The sequence below is a fragment of the Bubalus kerabau genome, chromosome 20 (assembly GCF_029407905.1).
Source record: "Bubalus kerabau isolate K-KA32 ecotype Philippines breed swamp buffalo chromosome 20, PCC_UOA_SB_1v2, whole genome shotgun sequence".
Taxonomy (NCBI): domain Eukaryota; kingdom Metazoa; phylum Chordata; class Mammalia; order Artiodactyla; family Bovidae; genus Bubalus; species Bubalus kerabau.
In genome coordinates this window covers 1422546-1441113 of record NC_073643.1, presented here as the reverse complement: position 1 = coordinate 1441113, position 18568 = coordinate 1422546, and the positions used below count along the sequence as shown (strand labels likewise).

General features: G+C 44.8%; 2 long non-coding RNA genes across 3 annotated transcripts in view; one reads left to right on the top strand and one right to left on the bottom strand.

The window, feature by feature from the left end:
• Positions 1–1250: 1250 nt before the first annotated feature.
• On the bottom strand, positions 1251–7688 carry LOC129634923 (uncharacterized). 2 transcript variants are annotated; one of them, XR_008705997.1, is made up of 5 exons: positions 7464–7688; positions 4884–4938; positions 3341–3429; positions 2631–2708; positions 1251–2001 (listed from the first exon to the last, which is right to left on the bottom strand). It is a non-coding gene; the product is annotated as an uncharacterized LOC129634923 (long non-coding RNA). The 2 variants fall into 2 exon arrangements; XR_008705996.1 differs by lacking the exon at positions 2631–2708 and having other exon boundaries at positions 7464–7687.
• Positions 7689–7854: 166 nt separating this feature from the next.
• Positions 7855–18568, top strand: part of LOC129635179 (uncharacterized) — a 42363-nt gene continuing 31649 nt past the window's right edge. The window contains exon 1 of the long non-coding RNA XR_008706139.1: positions 7855–8054. This is a non-coding gene — a long non-coding RNA (uncharacterized LOC129635179). The remainder of the gene's footprint in view (positions 8055–18568) is intronic.

The following is an 18568-nucleotide window of genomic DNA, read 5'->3' as shown; positions in this document are numbered from 1 at the left end:
TCGAACCCACATCTCCTGCATTGTAGGCAGATTCTTTTACCGTCCAAGCCTTCCCAGAAGAGAGATTGTAAATGGAACTGAGTAAAGGTCAGGTTATTTGACCAGAGACCAAGCCCTTGGCCTCTGAAAGCTCTTGAATTTTCATTTGCTTTGCTCTCACTACTGTTTCTTGACTTTCCAAGAACTTCAGAAGGTTAGGGGGTAGGGAGAGGAAAGCAGTGAATCATCAAGGAGAATTGTAGTCCTACAACTAAACTATGATCCTAAGATATTGTCTTATATCTTATATAAGACTTATATAAAAAGACTTCCACCTCCACGAACCCAACTCAGGAGATATTCAGAGTTTGAATGTTGCCAAAGAAATTTTCATTTCCTTCTTTCATATTGCATAATGCATCCTCCTTAATTTTCAGTCTCTAAAATCTAAATTAATGGGGACATCTGCTTCTAGCAAATGCAGTCAGTGTTGTCTTGCCACCACCAGTATGCAATCATAAAACCAAAAGAAGAAAAAGAGGAGTAAAAAGGACAACACGGCACAGCTTCCAGAAACCAGACCCTTTCCCAAACCACCCCCTTTCCACACCCATCTTGCTTCTTCCCATGTGTCGCAATCTGCTGTCATAATTCAACTGCAAATACACGTGTGTGCTCAGTCATTTCAGGCATGTCCGACTCAGTGCATCCCTATGGACTGTAGCCCACCAGGATTCTCTGTCCATGGGATTCTCCATGCAACAATACTGGAGTGGGTTGTCTTGCCCTCCTCCAGGCGATCTTCCTGACCTAGGGATCAAAGTTTTATCCCTAGTCTTCGGTGTGTCCTAAATTGGCAGATGGGTTCTATACCACCAGAGTCACCTGGGAAGCACCCTGCTACAAATATACTTAACAGGAAATGCACTCCAGGCCTGTTTGGTCTCTCGTCAATCAAAAACCACCAAGATTTGGTCAGAACTGAAAAATTCAAACAATAAAATCTTTGTAAAGACAAACTACACTCAAGGAATCTGTATGCCCCCGACCAGTTCAGCCACAAACGACTCCAAAGGGGAGAGTCTAACTCTTTCTGGGGAGAGGGGTGCCCCACTCCCAGCCCGATGGTCGTTAGGTCCCCCAGCATGGCTTTTGCTCTAGGCCAAAGCTGTCCAGTGAAGTGTACTATGGACTACAAACTCAAGCTCCATATAATACCTTAAATTTTCTAGCAACCACATTTAAAAACATAAAGAAGCAGATGAAATTAATTTTCAAATTATATTTTAATCCAGTAAACAAAAAGTATTATCATTTCAACATGTGATCAATATGTCACAAGTCATGGCTGGCGTGCAGGTAAGTCTGACCTTATTTTGATGACTAAATACATTCCTTTCTAAGACAAAGTGCCACTCCTAGGATGGGAAGCTAAAATGGGAACCCCTTTACCTTGGGAGTAAGCCTGTCAGGTAAAACACAAGACATCTAGTTAAATTTGGTTCTCAGTGAATAATTTTTTAGTATAAATACATCCCAAGTATTGCAGGAGATGGACTTCTACTAAAAAAAGAAAAAGAAAGTTTTCATTGTTTCCCAAAAATTCAAATTTAACTGGGATTCGTGTATTTCTGTTTGGTAAATCCAGCCACCTAAAAAGCATGATTAGAACGGATTCCTTCTTTAGCTAAAAGAGAGTACAACAGTGGTGAGTGAACACAGCTCTCTCCCATCAGGGCCAGAGTTAACGATCACGGGAGGATGACGTGTCATCAGGTGGCCAGTAGGGTTCAGAAGTGCAAACGTGCGTCTTCCTTGGCCCAGCACAGACCACAAGGTACTGGCAACCCCACAAAAGACGAGGCGATAAAGGCAGAGGAGATGAAGGCAGAGGGAGAAAACATGGCCAGTTCAGGAAGCAGCAGAAGGTGATGGTGCCCAGGAGGTCACAGGCCAGCCTGCTGGGGAGCCTCACAGTTCAAGGTGTGAAGCGCTCTTCCCAGGGTTCAGTGGTGATCACACCTGCAGGAAGGTGCACAGCTAAGCAGTAGGGGGTCACTGAAGCCCAGTGGCTACTCTGCTCCACCCTTGTTTCTTTTCCATGAAGTTTACAAAATATCTGTACATCCTGTACTCCCATGAACCTTGTACAAGACCTTGATCTTAATGCAGCATCTTCACCTTTCCAACCTGCTGTAGGATTTTCTTTACCAATCAAATTGTTCTTTATTTTTACTTTATGTACTAAGAACTCTCACAATGGGTGACGAGAGAGAAGTATCGTGTCCAACTTATTAGATATTCCTTAGTATCTTCCAAGTGAGAGTGGTGAAACATGCCCCCCAAATTCCTAAAATTCCTCAGAATTGCAGAACAGTAGTGCCTGGTTAAAGCTAAGGGGCACGGTGGGCCCAGAACCTTGGGGGAGATGTGTTTCAGGTTAATTTAGGATTGAGCATGTGTATGGCTTGGAGGAATGATTCAGAGCATCTCATACAGTAGATCAGGGTGGACCTTAAGAAACTCCAGTTTTAACCACTTCCCAGGTGATGCTAACACGGCTGGTCCAGTGATGACACTTTGAGAACCACTGACTTACACAAGGAGACAGCTTCCACAGAAACTGAAACGGCACTTTTTGAGACACTTACTCTATTTTATTCTGAGAGCTTCCTCACATGGAAAACCCAGATGCCAACTTGAAAATTAGCAGAGTAGCTCTTCCACAACTAAGGTTGTAAAGAAAAAACAATATGGAGATGCATTGGAAGGGAGAGATAGAGTCTAGTCAGGACCCATACTCCTGATGGGTGACCCAGAATTAGGAGGGGACATTACCAACTTGGTATCTTCCCTGGGAGGACATGCTGAGCACCTGAGCCCCGGTGACCTGAATGAGGAAGACAAGCCCCCATATCTTGATTTGAAACCAGCAGAGCTACGTCTGGGAGAGAGCTGGGGGCTGTGGTAAGCCAAGACCCCATGCTTAATAGGTTAGTGCCAAACTTACTGACGCTGAATGTTGCCGGTAATGATGCTCAATGTAGCCACAGGTCACATGGGAAAGAGAATTATATACTAATTTTAGGACACGTGCCAAAGGGGCAAGGATTTCTTGAAACTTTATCCAGGGATGAAATCACTTGACATTTAAAAAAATCCTCCCTGTACCCAGCTGTCCCAGTGCTAGAAGGAGACTTTTCTGACATTCCTCACTTACCTTGCTAGCACTGCTTGCCCTGCTATGTCTCTGTGTTCCCTGTGGAACAGACATACCCAGCCCAGCCACGCCCACAACGCTCCTCCAAAATGGCTTTGCCCTCAAGGGCCTGGATTCCCACACAATCGCCTCCTTTCCTACCATTCACGGTGGGTGGACTCAGCCGTGACTTGCATCCCCTCAAGGTGAGTCCCACTCCAGGTCAGCTCCAGCCAGAAGTACACCTGCAACTGTTGAGGTGGGGCTTACATTCAGCTGCACTGGGGGCCAGCCAGACCCACCAGCATGCCCAAAGCAAATGCAGGTCCATCTAACAGAACACCAAACTCAGCCTACACAGGAGACACCCTGGATTTCCTGTCTCTGGTGACCTGGGGGAGCTGTTCCTTTGGGCCGCCTAGGAGACACTCTACAAACATCCACTTATTCAACATGGAGACATAGTTCATCTACCTAATATTAATGCATCGAAACAAAAAGGCAAAATAAAGAGACAAAGAATCTATGCTAAATGAACAGCTAAGACATAAACTCAGAAAAAGAACTAAACAAGATGGAGATAAATAATCTACATCAAATGACTGCAAAGTAAGGGTCATAAAGATATTTACTGGGTCTTCCCTGCTGGTTCATTTGTTAAGATTTTCCGGACAATGTAGGCAACAAGGGTTCAACCCGTGGTCTGGGAACTAAGATCCCAGGCTGCGGGGCAAGTAAAGCTGCATGTCACAGCTGTTGAACTCATGTACCCTAGAGCCTGTGCTCCACAAGAGAAGACAGAACGATGGGAAGCCCACGCACCAAAACTGAGTGCAGCCCCCACTCTATGCAACTAGAGAAAGCCAATGACACAGCAAGCCCCAGTGGACCCATTAAATAAACGAATAAAAGATATTGACTTCTATCAGGGGAAGCATGAAAGAACAGAGTGAGAACTCCACAAAGAGGCAATAAGTATAAAAAAGAACTGATTATAATGGAAGAATACAATAACTGACACGAAAAATACAGCAGATGAGTCAAGAGATTGGATGATTCAGAGGACAGATCAGTAAGCTGACACACAGAGCAGTGCCGGTGCACTGGGCTGACCCAGAAGGAGGGGGCGGGGCCTCAAGACGGGGAGCACATGTGCACCCGTGGCGGATTCATGTCAATGTACGGCAGAACCACTACCGTACTGTAAAGTAATTAGCCTCCAATTAAAATAAATATTTATATTTTAAAAAAAGACAAAGAAATACAGAGTAGTGGAAATCACCTGATCTGAGCACCAAAAAGAAGAAAATAAGCCAAAAAATTGAGGATAATTTAAGGCCATTTGGTGGATATCAAACATACTAACATTCACATTATAGGAATTCAAGGAGAAGAGAGAAAGATAAACTCTCCCTTGAAGAAACAATGACTGAAAATTTCCCTATATTGTTGAAGGAAACACACCCAGGTCCAAGAAGCACAGAGAGTCCAACACAGGGTAAACCAAAGGAGAAACATGCCAAGACATATACTGATCAAACTAAGAAAAACTTAGCAAAAAGAGAAAATGGTAAAAGCAGAAAGGGAAAAGCAACAAATAACAAGGGAATCCCCATAAGTTTAACAGCTGATCTTTCTGAAGAAACGCTGCAGGCCAGAAGGGTGTGGCATGATATACTTAAAGTTATGAAAGGGAAAAACTTACCAGCAAGACTACTCCAACCAGCTACGACCTCACTCAGATTCAAAGAACTCAGTACCTTTACAAATAAGCAAAAGTTAAAAAATTCAGCACCACCAAAGTAGCTTTACAACAAATATTAAAGGATGCTCTCTAGGCAGGAAATAGAAGGGAGTGAATAGACATGGAAAAAAAACAGAATAATAAAGTAAATAATAGTATCATGCATAGCAATAATTACCTTACCTATAAATGGATAAAATGGTCCAACTGAAACACAGACTGGCTGAATGGAAACAAAAACAAGCCCCATATAAATGGTGTCCATAATACATCCACCTCAGACCTAGGGACACACACGGACTAAAACGGAGGGCCTGGAAAAAAGGTATTCCATGCAAATAGAAATCAAAAGAAAGCTGGAGTAGCAATTCTCATCTCAGATAAAATAGACTTTTAAATAAAGACTATTACAAGAGACAAGGAAAGACACTACATAATGATAAAGAGATCGATCCAGGAAGAGGATAGTGCAATAATAATACACACACATCCAACACAGGAGCACCTAAATACGTAAGACAAATACAAATAACCATAAAACAGGGAATCGACAGTAAGAAAATAATACTAGGGGACTTTACCACCCCACTTATACCAATGGACAGATCATCCACAAAGAAGATTAATATAGAAACATAAGCCTTAAATCACACATTAGACTAGATGGACCTTATTGATATCTTTAGCATATTCCATCACCAAACAGCAGAATACATTTTTTTTTCCTCAAGTGCACATGAAACACTCTCTGGAATGGATCACATCTTGGGTCACAAATCAAGCCTTGCAAAATTTAAGAAACTGAAATCACAGCAAGCATCTTTTCTGATCACAATGATACATGATTAGGGATCATTTATAGGAAAATTTGTAAAAAACACAAACACATGGAGAAATCAAACAGGTCACTGAAGAAATCAAAGAGGAAATTTAAAAATACCTAAAAACAAATGGCAATGAATAAATGACAACCCAAAACCTATGTGATGCAATAAATCAATGCTAAGAGGGAAGTTTATAGCAATACAAGAAGCCTACCTCAAGAAATGAAAAGAACATCAAATAAACAACCTAATCTAACACCTAAAGAACCTAGAAAAAGAGGAAAATGGCCACAAAACTTCCAAAGTTAGCAGAAGGAAAGAAATCATAAAGATCAGAGCAGAAATAAATGGAAATGAAGGAAACACGAGCAAAGATGAATAAAACAATAAGATACGTCTTGGAGAACATAAACAAACTTGACAAATCATTAGCCGGACTCATCAAGAAAAACAAGGAGAAGACTCAAAGCAACTTGAAATGAAAAAGGAGACGTTACAACAGACCACAAAGAAAGACAAAGGGTCATAAGAGACAATTAGAAATAACTGCATGACAAGAAAATGGATATCCTGGAACAAAAGGACAAATTCTTAGAAAAGTACAATCTTCTAAAGACTGAACCAGGAACAAATAGAAAATATGAATAAATCAAGCACAATAATTGAAATATTATTTAAATTAAAATAAATTAAATATTAATTTAAATAAATTAATTCAATAGCTAATTTAATCAATATAATAGATTACTTTATAATATTAATATAATACATAATTTAATATTTAATGATTAAATTAATTCAATAATTTAATTTAATAATTTCCATTATTAAATTAAAAAATATTCAATTATTCAAGGACAAAGGAATCGTCCCATTGGGACAATCTGGTATCCATGTGGGAAGGTAAGTTGGATCCCTACCTCACAAAACACCACCAAACCAATTAGACACATATTAAAAACCAACAATTGAAGGAAGAACTTTACAAAATTTGGAACAATTTTTGATGAGGGAATATCTTTTCTTTAAATTGAGGTATTGTTGATTTATAATAATTTGTTTGTTTAAGGTGTACAGCAAAGTGATTCAGTGATTCAGCCTCTCAGGTGCTTCCTTGGACAAAATGCATTCCCTTTGGGAGGTCCCTGGGCCATGCCCTCAGAACAGCTGCTGCTGCTAAGTTGCTTCAGTCATGTCGGACTCTGTGCGACCCCATAGACCCACCAGGCTCCCCTGTCCCTGGGATTCTCCAGGCAAGAACACTGGAGTGGGTTGCCATTTCCTTCTCCAATGCATGAAAGAGAAAAGTGAAAGGGAAGTCTCTCAGTCCTGTCCGACTCTCCGCGACCCAATGGACTGCAGCCTACAAGGCTCCTCTGCCCATGGGACTTTCCAGGCAAGAGTACTGGAGTGGGTTGCCATTGCCTTCTCTGTCAGAACAGCTAAGAATCCTGAATAGGCAAAGCAGCAAGCATATGGTGGTGCTTGTGGGGGGTTTTTAGACTGAATAAATTATTCTAACAGTATAAGAAACTGGAGAAGGCAATGGCACCCCACTCCAGTGTTCTTGCCTGGAGAATCCCAGGGACAGGGGAGCCTGGTGGGCTGCCGTCTATGGGGTCGCACAGAGTCAGACACGACTGAAGTGACTTGGCAGTAGCAGTGGTAGCAATACAAGAAACAAGTCCAGAGGTTAAGAGAGGATCTCCAAACCTACCTTCAAACAGGAGGTCTTGCTCCCTTGAATGTGGGTGTGTGAAACAGCGCTTGGGAAAGGAAGAGGTGTGTCATGAATATTTTGTCTGCAGAGGACAAAGCGGTGTGTAGAGAGGATGTGCAGGCACGTCCCAGGACACTGAGCACACGGACACATGGACTGGAGTCTCAGCTCTGCTCTGGAGGCATCACACTCTCTCTACCCCGGACACAGGGTGAGCAGCTCGCACGTATCCTGGAGAGTATGGTCACATGACCTGGACCTGGCCAATCGGTGTGTTCCATCCTCCCTGGCCACCGTGAGTGGCTCAGGACTGGGGCGGTGACCAATCAGGGCCCAGGGCCGGGCCTCACACTGGAATCAAGGGAAGAGGAGGGCTGGTTCTGCCGGAAGGGGTGAGGCCGGGTGAGGTCAGGCTACAGCCGTGGGAGGGGAGTGAGTTCAGCCTGGGGCAGTTGGTGGCCTTCCTGCGCCCGTCAGGGCAGAGCCGCCGGCCTGAAAAGGAGGGCGCTGCTGAGCCCGGGGGTTGAGAGCGCCGGTTCCTGCTGTGGTCCCGGAGCTCCCCTGAGACCGGAGGGAGGCCATCTGCCCGTGAGTCCTCTCCTGCTTGTCTGTCAGCTTGTTTGAACCACACTGGATTTTCTGTCCAGCTGGCTACGTGGAGACCCTGGAAATGCTCCTATGTGAATTTTGGCTGGCTTCAGGGAAGAAATGCCAGATGACACTGGGAGACTCCAGTTTAATCTGGATTCAGGTCATGTCTCTTGAAAGTGAAGTGAAAGTCCCTCAGTCGTGTCTAACTCTTGGCAACCCCATGGGCTATACAGTCCATGGAATTCTGCAGGCTAGAATACTGGAGTGGGTAGCCTTTCCCTTCTCCAGGGGATCTTCCCAGTCCAGGGATTGAACCCAGGTTTCCTGCAATGCAGGAAGATTCTTTACCAGCTGAGCCCCAAGAGAAGTCCAAGAATACTGAAGTGGGTAGCCTGTCCCTTCTGTAGCGGCTCAGCGTTCCCAGCCCAGGAATCAAACCAGGGTCTCCTCATGGCAGGAGGATTCGTTACCAGCTGAGCTATCAGGGAAGCCCAGTATCTCTTAAGGCCAGCTATTCATTGATATCTCTTAAGGCCAGCTATTCATTGATATCTCTTAAGGCCAGATATTAATTGTAGAATTAATTAATTGTAGACCCTAATTAGTCTTCATGGGATTAAGCTGGCAACCTGCTAAGGTAGCAATTGATGTCCTTTATCTAGAGGACAAAACGGGGGCTCACAGAAGTGGGTAACACAGCTACAGTAAGGAAGTGTGTACCTAGACAAACCCCCCAGATCTTCTGTTAGAACTCAGGGAAGCCATGTGGTGTGGCTTGTCCATGTGACGGGGGCTAAGGCACCCAGCCCACACTGGATACTGTGGGGACCTGACTTGGTAACTGCCTTCTGGCAGCTCTGAGACTCACAAAAGCAATTTGCACTGAAGAGAGGAGGGACACCTCTCTTCATCCCCCCCACCACACCCTCCGGGTACTCCCACACCCTGCCCCCTTTCTCTTTCTTTGTAAGGGAATAAGTGTCACGCTCATGTGACCACATTGGCTGTCCACTGTTCACCAGCTACCACCTGGAGCTGCTACCGGAGAGGCCAAGAGCCTTTGCCCCTGAGTACCTCTCTTTGCTTTGCACTGTGGGGGCCCTCCTCCACACCTGCACACCAGAGGCCGTTTCTGAGGCATGCAGGGACCCTCCTTCAGTTTGCAACAGGTTGCATCCATCGCTGTCCTTTCAGTGCTTCCCTTGACACTCAGCTCCTGAGCTCCTTTGTCTGCATTGCGGCCCACCTGGCTGCCACGGGAGGGACAGAGCTGACCATGAATCCAAAGCTCAGATCTGACAGGCAGGAATCTGTGTATAAAGGGCCTGATTAATCATGCTGTAGAGGCTGTAGTGGGCTCCAGGGATCCGTAACCAGGGCTTGGGCCAAAGTGACTCCACAGCTGTTTTAATGCCTGGGGAGGGTTCTGGCTACAGTGGGGGTGGGGTGAGTCTCCTGAGGTTCTGAAGGCCCACTGTGCAGGTTCATGGCACACAGAGAAGAGAAGGCGGAATCCTTTCCTGGAGCTGGTGGGCTGCGGGCACAGCCATGGATGACCAGGAGTCTGCATCTCCCTAGGGGCCGAGGCTGGCGCTGAGGGAATCCTCAGTGAGGATTTTTTTCCTTAAAAGCCATCCTAAGTGACTTCAGCTCCATTGCTTTTTGCCAAAAACCTGCAATGATCCCAAGAGCTTTGTACACTCCAAGGGTGGTGACTGGACATGGAGCCCAGCACAGACCCAAGTCAGTCCTGCCCTGAGTCCCACGGGCCGGCCACACCCTCCCCCTTCCTTGGCCTGGCTTTCTTCTGCCAGGACCCCCAGAATGGTGGAAAGGCAAGTGTGGCCTCAAGCTGAGGGGCCCAGCCTGGGCTCCAAGCCCCTGGGGGTCCCCTTGGGACGTCTGGTGGACCTAGTTCCCCCTGCCGTGGGGCAGCTCTCTCTCGGGGACTGTCGTGTTTCTTTGCTTTCTGTTGTGATGGGGCACCCCAGTTATCTCGGGGCGATGGGAAGTCTGTTGGTGTTACATGCTCCCGCCTTAGATGGGGAAACATTATTGCTGCATTGACGCTGCTCACTCGATACTGGGTATCTGTTAAACACAAATGGCAAGGGGAACAGAGCAAAACAGAAAAAAATGGAGAGTTGCTGGGTTGCCTCAAGTCTCACCTGTGATTAAGAGTGTGTACAGCCTGCACGTGAACCCGGGTTCCCACACCTGCCAGCTACCAGGTGCCAGGCGCTGATTTTAGACCCCCAGCTTCACTAAGGAGTCATTGACAGATACATTTTTTGTGTATTTCAAGTCTACATTGTGATGACTTGATGCCCATAGACGTCGTGGAATGAGTGCCCCACATACGCATCGCCTCACACGATTAACTCTGTGTGTGTGTGTGCCTTTTATGTTATTCTTATAATCCATGAACACAATACAGATAGCTCTCCATTTTTTTAGATCTTATTTATCTTAGAAGTTTATAGTTTGCTGTATGTCTTGCACATGTTTAATTAGATAACTTGATATTTTCAGTGCCATTATAAATTCCTAATAGAGATAGAATTGACTTTTCTATATTCCCTTGGTAAATCCACTTACTTCAAATCATTCTAATTGTATTTTTTTATGTATACACAATTATGTCTGCAAATAAGTTCTTTTTTTCCCCTTTGCAACTGTGATAACCCTTTCCTTTTTCTTGACTTATTGTATGGACTAGGATCTCCAGTACAGTGGTGAACAGAAGTAGTGAGAATAAGTATCCTTGTCTCTGTCCAATTATCAGAGGAAAAGCTTTCACTATTTCACCATCACACAGGATATTAGCTTCTTTGTAGATATTTTTATCAAAATATGTAAATTCTTCTCTGTTAGTTTACTAAGCAGTTTTTTCTTAGTCATGAGCTAAAATTATTACATTAAAAATTCTTAAGTTTATCTTCTGCAGATTTTGAAACAGGTGATTTTTCTTTTATGTGGTGATTTAACTTTTAAAAATTTTGTGATTCTAAAACAACCCCAACCTGATTCAATGTATTCTCCTTCAGTTGGACTTTATTTCTTAGTGTTTTATTTAGGATTATTTCATCTATACTCAGAGTCTGTAATTTTACTTTCTTGTACTTCTTCCTGGTTGGATTTAGTATCAAGGTTATGCTAGTCTTATAAAACAAGGTTGGAGAGTGTTCCTTGTTTACTGCAAGAATTCCTGTGAGATGACTGTTTTCTTCCCTAGAATTTTGGAAGAGTTGATTGGCAAAACCGGTTGGTTTCATTGTGGGGAGGCTTTTAATTTCAGATGTAATTTTTTTATGCAAATAAAATTTTCTCATATTGTATGTCTTCTTGGGTCTATTTCAGTAAAGCATTTCCCCCCTGCTAGGAATTTATTGAGATGAGCAGACTCTCCAATTAGTAAGTGAACTGTGGTTCATAATATCTTTCTTATCTGCAAGATGTGTTGTCTCCCCTTTTAAAAATCCTTGATGCTGGTGATTTGTGCTTTGTCTCTTTTTCTTAATAAGTCTTTCTAGGGGTTTATCAGTTTTATCATTCCTTTCAAAGTGCCAACTTTTGGCTTTCTTTTTAAAGAAACTTCATATTTGCTTTCTGTTTCCTTGTTTTCTGCTCTTTTTTTTTTTTTTTCCCATCTGCCTTGTGTTTCATTCGCTATGGTGTTTTTTCTGGTTTCTTGGGAGAGAGGCTTAATTGATTTTTAGCCGTCCTTCTTTTCCAGTATACGTGTTTAAGGCTTTAAGTTACCCTCTAAACATAGTTCGCTGCATCCCACAAGTTTGAATAAGCCAGATTTTCATTATCTTTTAAGGAAAAGTATTTTCTAATTTTCATTGTGTTTTTTAAAATTATTAATCAGGAAATTCTTCAAGCAGTATGTCATTTAACTTCGGAATGTTTGGGGAGGTTTTTCTAGTGACCCTTTTTTGATTTCTAGCTTAATTCCATGAAAAGCCCTGTCTTCGTCTTTTTGGGCTACTGTTATAAATCCCGTAGACTAGCTGATAAACAACAGAAAGTTGTTTCTTGTAGGCCTGGAGGCTGGGGAGTCCCAAGCTCACCAGCAGGTGCCTCGTCTGGTGAGGCCTGTTTCCTGGTTCCTAGACTGCCTGCTTCTTCTCCCTGTTCTCGCAGCACAGGAGCCCATTCCCCCCTGGCCTGACCCCTCCCAGAGTGCCTGCCTCCTAGGATCATCACCACCTGCCGGGTGAAGTTTGAGGGCCCATAAACCGTCAGCCCGTTGCAGTCCCTAAGTATACCCTGCATTATTTCAGTCCTTTGAAATAATTTGAGCTTTCCTAATGGCCCAATATATATTCTTTTTGTTATATGTTCGTTGGGCTCTTGAAAATAATATGTATCAGTGGGATGCAATGTTCCATGTGTATCAGTCAGATCAGGCTTGTCACTCATGTAATTCAGATTCCAGTAGCCACGTTGAGTAAAAGCAGAAGTAGGTGAAATTACCTGTATATATTTTATTTTAGCACACATAAAATATCATTTCAGTGTGTAATCAACATGATAAAACCTAATGAAATAGTTCACATTCTTTTTTTCATGCTAAGTCTTTAAAATCCAGTGTGTGTTTCAGGCTTGCAGCGCATCTCATTGTAGAGCCAGCCGCATTTCAGGTACTTCATGGCTGCAGGTGACTACATACCAGGGGGCCGTTCCACGAGAGATGTGTCTTTAACGTCTCCCACTGGGATTATGAACTCGGCTGTTACTCCTTTTCTATTTCTGTCAGTTTTTATGTATTGATATTTTGAGGTTATGTTATTAGGTACATTCAAATTTAGAATCCTCATCTTCTTTCTAGACTGAACTTGTGTCAGTATGAGATGCTCCTTTTTATCACTAATAATGCTTCTTTCTTTAGAGACTATTTGACAGTGATATTGCCACATCAGTTTTCTGTCCTTGTTGGCCTAGGTATCTTTTAGGTTCACCTGTCTAAAAGATATTCCATCTTAACATGTAGCTCTGTGAATAGTGTACAGTCTTCATTGGAATCAGTTTGACACTTTATCTTTTAATGAGAGTATTTGCTCTGTTTATAATGTTGATATTCAGTGAGTAGACACCATGCTGCTGTGTGTTTTTTGTTTGTCCCACCTAGTCTGTGTTCTTTGCTCTTGCCTTCTTTTAAAGCTATGAAGTGTTTCTCTAGTTCTGTGCTCCTCTGTCAGGTTGTTAGGTGCGCATTTGCAGACACAGCGTGTGTTTTACACTCAAGACTAACTTAGTACTTTTACTGCCTCCCTGACTCGACTGTTTCCTCCTGTCACTGTTACACTTTGAACTGTTAGATATATATTTGGCGTTAACATCATTGTTTTGTAGAGTTAATATTTACCCTCACAGTTACCTCGTTGTTGGTCTCTACTTGTTTTTTATATTTCCGTCAGAGACTACTTTTCTTTTTCCCAAAGCACTGCCTGAATATTTTTTTAGTGCATGTGTGTGGGTGATGAGTTGTCTCATTTCCATTTGCCCTCAAAGTCTCTATTTTGCTTTCACTTTCGAAGAGTATTTTTGTTGAGTATAGAATTCCAGGTTGGTGGTTATTTGTTTTTCAGCATTTTACAGATGCCAGTCCATTATCTTCTGACTTCCTTGTTCTTGGAAAGTCAGCTCTCAGTGTTGCTGTGCCACTAAAAGCCACACCTTTTTTCCTCTGAGCGCTTGAACATGCTCTTCTTGCCTTAGGCACCTGCAGAGCTGCTGAAACCAATGTGTGGTTTCATCTTTGAGTCAGTGGTCTGATTCTTGAACCAACTCTTGCCACTGTCCCTGTCAGCCAGTTGAGTCGCTCAGTATCTGACCCATTGCGACCCCATGGACTGCAGCACACCAGGCTTCTCTGTCCATCACCAACTCCGGAGTTTGCTCAGGCTCATGACCATCGAGTCATTGATGCCATCCAACCATCTCATCCTCTGTCGTCCCCTTCTCCTCCTGCCTTCAGTCTTCCCCAGCATCAGGTTCTTTTCCAATGAGTCAGTCCTTCACATCAGGTGGCCAAAGTATTGGAGCTTCGGCATCAGTCTTTGCAGTGAATATTCAGGTCTGATTTGCTTTAGGAGTGACTTGTTGGCTCTCCTGGCAGTCCACGGGGCTCTCAAGAGTCTTCTCCAACTCCCCAGTTCAGAAGCATCGATTCTTTGGCGTTCAGCCTTCTTCATGGGCCAACTCTCACATCCATACATGACTACTGGAAAAACCATAGCTTTGACTAAATGACCTTTGTCGGCAAAATAATGTCTCTGCTTTTTAATATGCTGTCTAGGTTTGTCATAGCTTTCCTTCCAAGGAGCAAGCATCTTCTAATTTTACTGTCTACAGTAATTTTGGAGCCCCCAAAATAAAGTCTGTCACTGTTTCCATTGTTGCCCCATTTATTTGCCACGTAGTGATGGGGCCGGATGCCATGATCTTCATTTTTTTGAATGTTGAGTTTTGCCAGCTTTTTTACTCTCCTCTTTCACTTTCATCAAGAGGGTCTTTCGTTTCAACCCCTGGAGGCATTTCTTATTCCCCTTTCTCTTTTCTCCACCATGAGAGTCCCCATTTATACTTTTTAACAACGTAGTTTAACAAGGGGCTCCTTCACTATATTCTATCCTTTTTTTCTCTCTTATATATATTTTTTACCTGACCCATCTTTCAGTTCACTGATCATCTCTTCAGCTATGTCCAATGTGATGTTAAGGCCAGAGACTGAGTTCTTAAATTCAGTCACTGTTATTGTAAAGTTCGAGAGTTGATTTTGATTCTCAGAAATTTTTCCTTTTGTCAAGTATATTTTTCAACAGGTGACATTTGCATCTGATACCTCTAGCACACTTCTGATATGCTGATATACATCTGATACCTCTGGATCTGGTTCAGTTTTTTTTTTCTCTTGGTCCTGTTTGTTGTTACACCCTCTTTTGGTTTTTTGATTGCATGTTGGACATTATGTTTGGAAAACCCTAGAGGTTCTGAGTGATGCTGTCTTCGCCAGAGTCTCCTCTGACACAGACCTCCAGTGGGGACAGAGCTGTCTGTTTACTCAGGGCCTGATGGACTTGAGGCTGGGGGTTCCTTGTAAGCTCAGTCTCAGCAGCCTTCACCCACCTTTCCCCCCGAGCCCAGGGAGGAGCTTTCCCGCGTCTCCATCTGGAAGCCTGGGCTGCCTCCCAGGGCCGCCCTCTTCTCAGCAGGTCCTGAAGCCCACCATCTGTCTCCTGAGCACCACGAGGTGACAGATAGTGCTCAACCAGTTTGGGCAGAGTGTTGGGTCCATTTTCTGACATCCGAACTGATTCACTAGGCCTGCACTCAAATTTTTGTCTTCCCAGCCCAAGGAACCGTCCAGAGCTGTGTTATCCAGTCCCCTCCGCTTGACTTTTTTCCTGCCTTTTCTTTGCAGAGACGGCTTTGTTCAGATGGCCTGAGGGAAGGAGCGGGCCTCTCAGTCTTCAGCTCCCTCACTGGGCTTCCGTTCTGTTTGAAATCTTGGATTGTGGCTGCCTAAGGACCTCTTTTTAAACTGTGTTTAGCTTTTCTAGTTCTCGGTAGGCTGATCTACAAGCTGCTTGCATCTGTCACTGGAAGTGGGGACACCCTGGGTGTATTCTGTCATCTGAAGCCGCATGTAACAGTCACAGTACTTGTATTGATCAACTTTGATACTGGGGAAAACAAGAACCAGGGGTCCTTGCTTAGTACCCACGGTTGTGTTTCTGGTCAGAATCCCCAGCTTGCCCGGGCTGTTTCAGTGCCACGTGAACTTGGGAAGGAGGTGGAGCAAGCAGCCCACACGGCCTGGACACAGAGGAGCCGGTCTCCCCTCTTCCCTTGCCCCTGCCGGCCCAGGGCAGGCCTTGCGATGACGGGCTGCTGGCGGTGGAGGCCAAGGCTGAGGAGGGAGGGGTTACATGACCTGTATTCTGTGACATGGTCACATGTGGGTTTTCTATTTCAGTTTGGAAAAATGACTGCTTTTAGTCTTCCCTCCAGTTTCACTTTAAGGTGGAAAATGAAGATTTTATTCTTAAAGTTGAGCACAGTGATTTTACAGTCTTTTTGAAAGCAACAGTTGAGGTTTTAAAAACACATCTCAGAGAACTCCAGTAGATAAAGCCAAAAAGAGAGAACGTGTTCAGGGTGAACTGCAGGCGGGACCCCAAACTGTACTCTGTCTCTCCCAGAGTGTGTAATTCGTGAGATGGGTGGATATAGGACCCCAAGCACCCTGGGGACCGAGGTCCTCAAATGACAGCAGAGGTCCAGGCTGAGCCAGGAGCAAGTGGCCTGTGCTCTGGCTAGTGGAGAGCCACGAGGGTGGGAGTGGGGCCAGGAGAGGGGTGGGAGACTCGGGGGCGGAGGGTGGTGCAGCACCTGGTGGGCTCTGGGAGGCGCTGGCTGTCGCGGCTCGAGGCAGGGACACCCCTGAACCTCCACCTTGCAGCCCCCACGGGGCAGAATCGTCTGACAGCCCAGGGTCGAAGTTAAAAGGGCGAGTTCACAGCAGGTTGAATGAACCCCTGTACCCACTGTGGGTTCATTTTAAGTGCCTGGAGCGAGGTTGGTCAAGCCCTTGCTGAGCTCGAGTGAGGGAGTCAGTCAGGGAGGACCGAGCTCAGGGTGAGAGTGAGGGGCAGCTAGCGTGGTGAGTTCTCCTCAGCCGGGTGGGTTCTGGGGACGCCCTTGAGTTCATGGGTGCCCTTTCAGTAGCCTCACTGGAGGCTTGTTTGGGGCTTAAAGGGGGGCAGAAGCCCACTTAGAAGATGTGCTCATTCCCAGGGGTGGTGGTTTCTGAAGGAGTTCATACTGGTCGGTTCGACTGTGACCCAGTACCTTGCAGGGTCATGTTTGACTGGGGGCCTGAGCCACGGGCACGGCCTTCCTTCTCCCACACCCCACACTCACCTGTCGTCTTTTTGGCAGCCCGTCCCCCCTCTCTGCACCCTTGACGGTGGGCCTGAGCCCAGCCCCCCTGTTACCACAGAGCCCCTTGTGACTGAGTGGGTTCCAGTTCCGGGCTCGTAGGAGACGTGCTGGAGGCAGAGCCTTCATGCCATTTCTCCTTGAGACAGTGGTGCTAGTGGTCATAGTGTGAGAGCAGCGGGCATAGTGTGGGAGCGGTGTGTGTGAGAGTGGTGTGTGAGAGCAGTGTGTGTGAGAGCGGTGGTCATAGTGTGAATAGCAGTGGTTGTAGTGTGAGATTGGTGGTTTTAGCTCAGGAGCAGAGGTATCCTGCCATGAAACAGCAGTTGCCCCCTAGTGGGGGGCTGCCCCCATCCGCGAGGATGGGTTGCAGCAGGGCCCGCCTGTGGGTGCTTTTTCAGTGCTGCAACCCCAAGGCAAAGGCCAAGACAAGGAAGAACTTGGCCTCGGCCCAAGTCCTGTAAGGAGAGTGGCCTGAGGGGATGTCAGGATGCATTTAACAGGAGGCTTCCTGTGTGCTGTTTTAGATCTGTCAGGAATTCTCTGCTCCTTATTAATTCCTGAATACTCAGGAATTAAGAGGAGAGGCAAGCCTCTCCCGCGGGCTGAAGAATCCAGGCATTTCCTTCATTAATTTTTCTATACAGTGATAAGTACCCTCTTCCTTCTTGTGAACCATACGGTAAAAGTGACTGCTTACAACTCTCTCTGTCTTTAATATGGATCGCCTATGTTTTGTAAGTCTGGAATTTTAATTTTTATCTTTGCTGAGAATAACTACCTTGTAAGACAGTATATATTTCCACATCATGTTGATTAAAACACCTTTGTTCCATCAGAGCTCTGGTCCCCGTGTCTTTCTCTCTCTCTCTCTCTCTCTCTTTTTCAGGCTGATCCCTTGGAGCTCTGCAAAGGCTCTCTGAGTTCACTTTCCTGCCCGGGCTTCTAAGACCCTCTCGAGAAGGCACTCTGTGTGTTCACTCCATTGAGAGGGCACATGAGGCCTCCGTGAACAGAGCAAGTCCCGTGTCGGGGGCTTTATTGGCTTTCTGCATAAGCCAAGGACTATCAGCCTCTTTCTGTCCCTTACCTTCTTATCATCAACTCCGGACCACCAAGTTCTGGTCCATTAAAGGACCTCAACAAGTGGCACCCAGAACAGGGACTTGGTACACGTAGGCAGATTCTTGGACGGAGTGACCGCAGGGCCTATTGAGGCCAGTAAGTACTAAGACATGGGTAAAAAGGCTGGAAAGCCCCATCACTTTTCTACTTTACTTCATCACTTATTTAAAGTTCAGGGATCTAAGGAAATGCATGCTGATTTTTTAGCTAGATTAGAAACTGCTATTTCCCGTAGTGTATTTGGAGAAGCCAAAAGGCAACTAGAGAAATTATTTGCTTTACAACTCTCTCTCTCTTTAATATGGATCGCCTATGTTTTGTAAGTCTGGAATTTTAATCTTTATCTTTGCTGAGAATAACTACCTTGTAAGACAGTATATATGCCCACACCATGTTGATTAAAACACCTTTAATTACTTGCAAATTACTTGCAT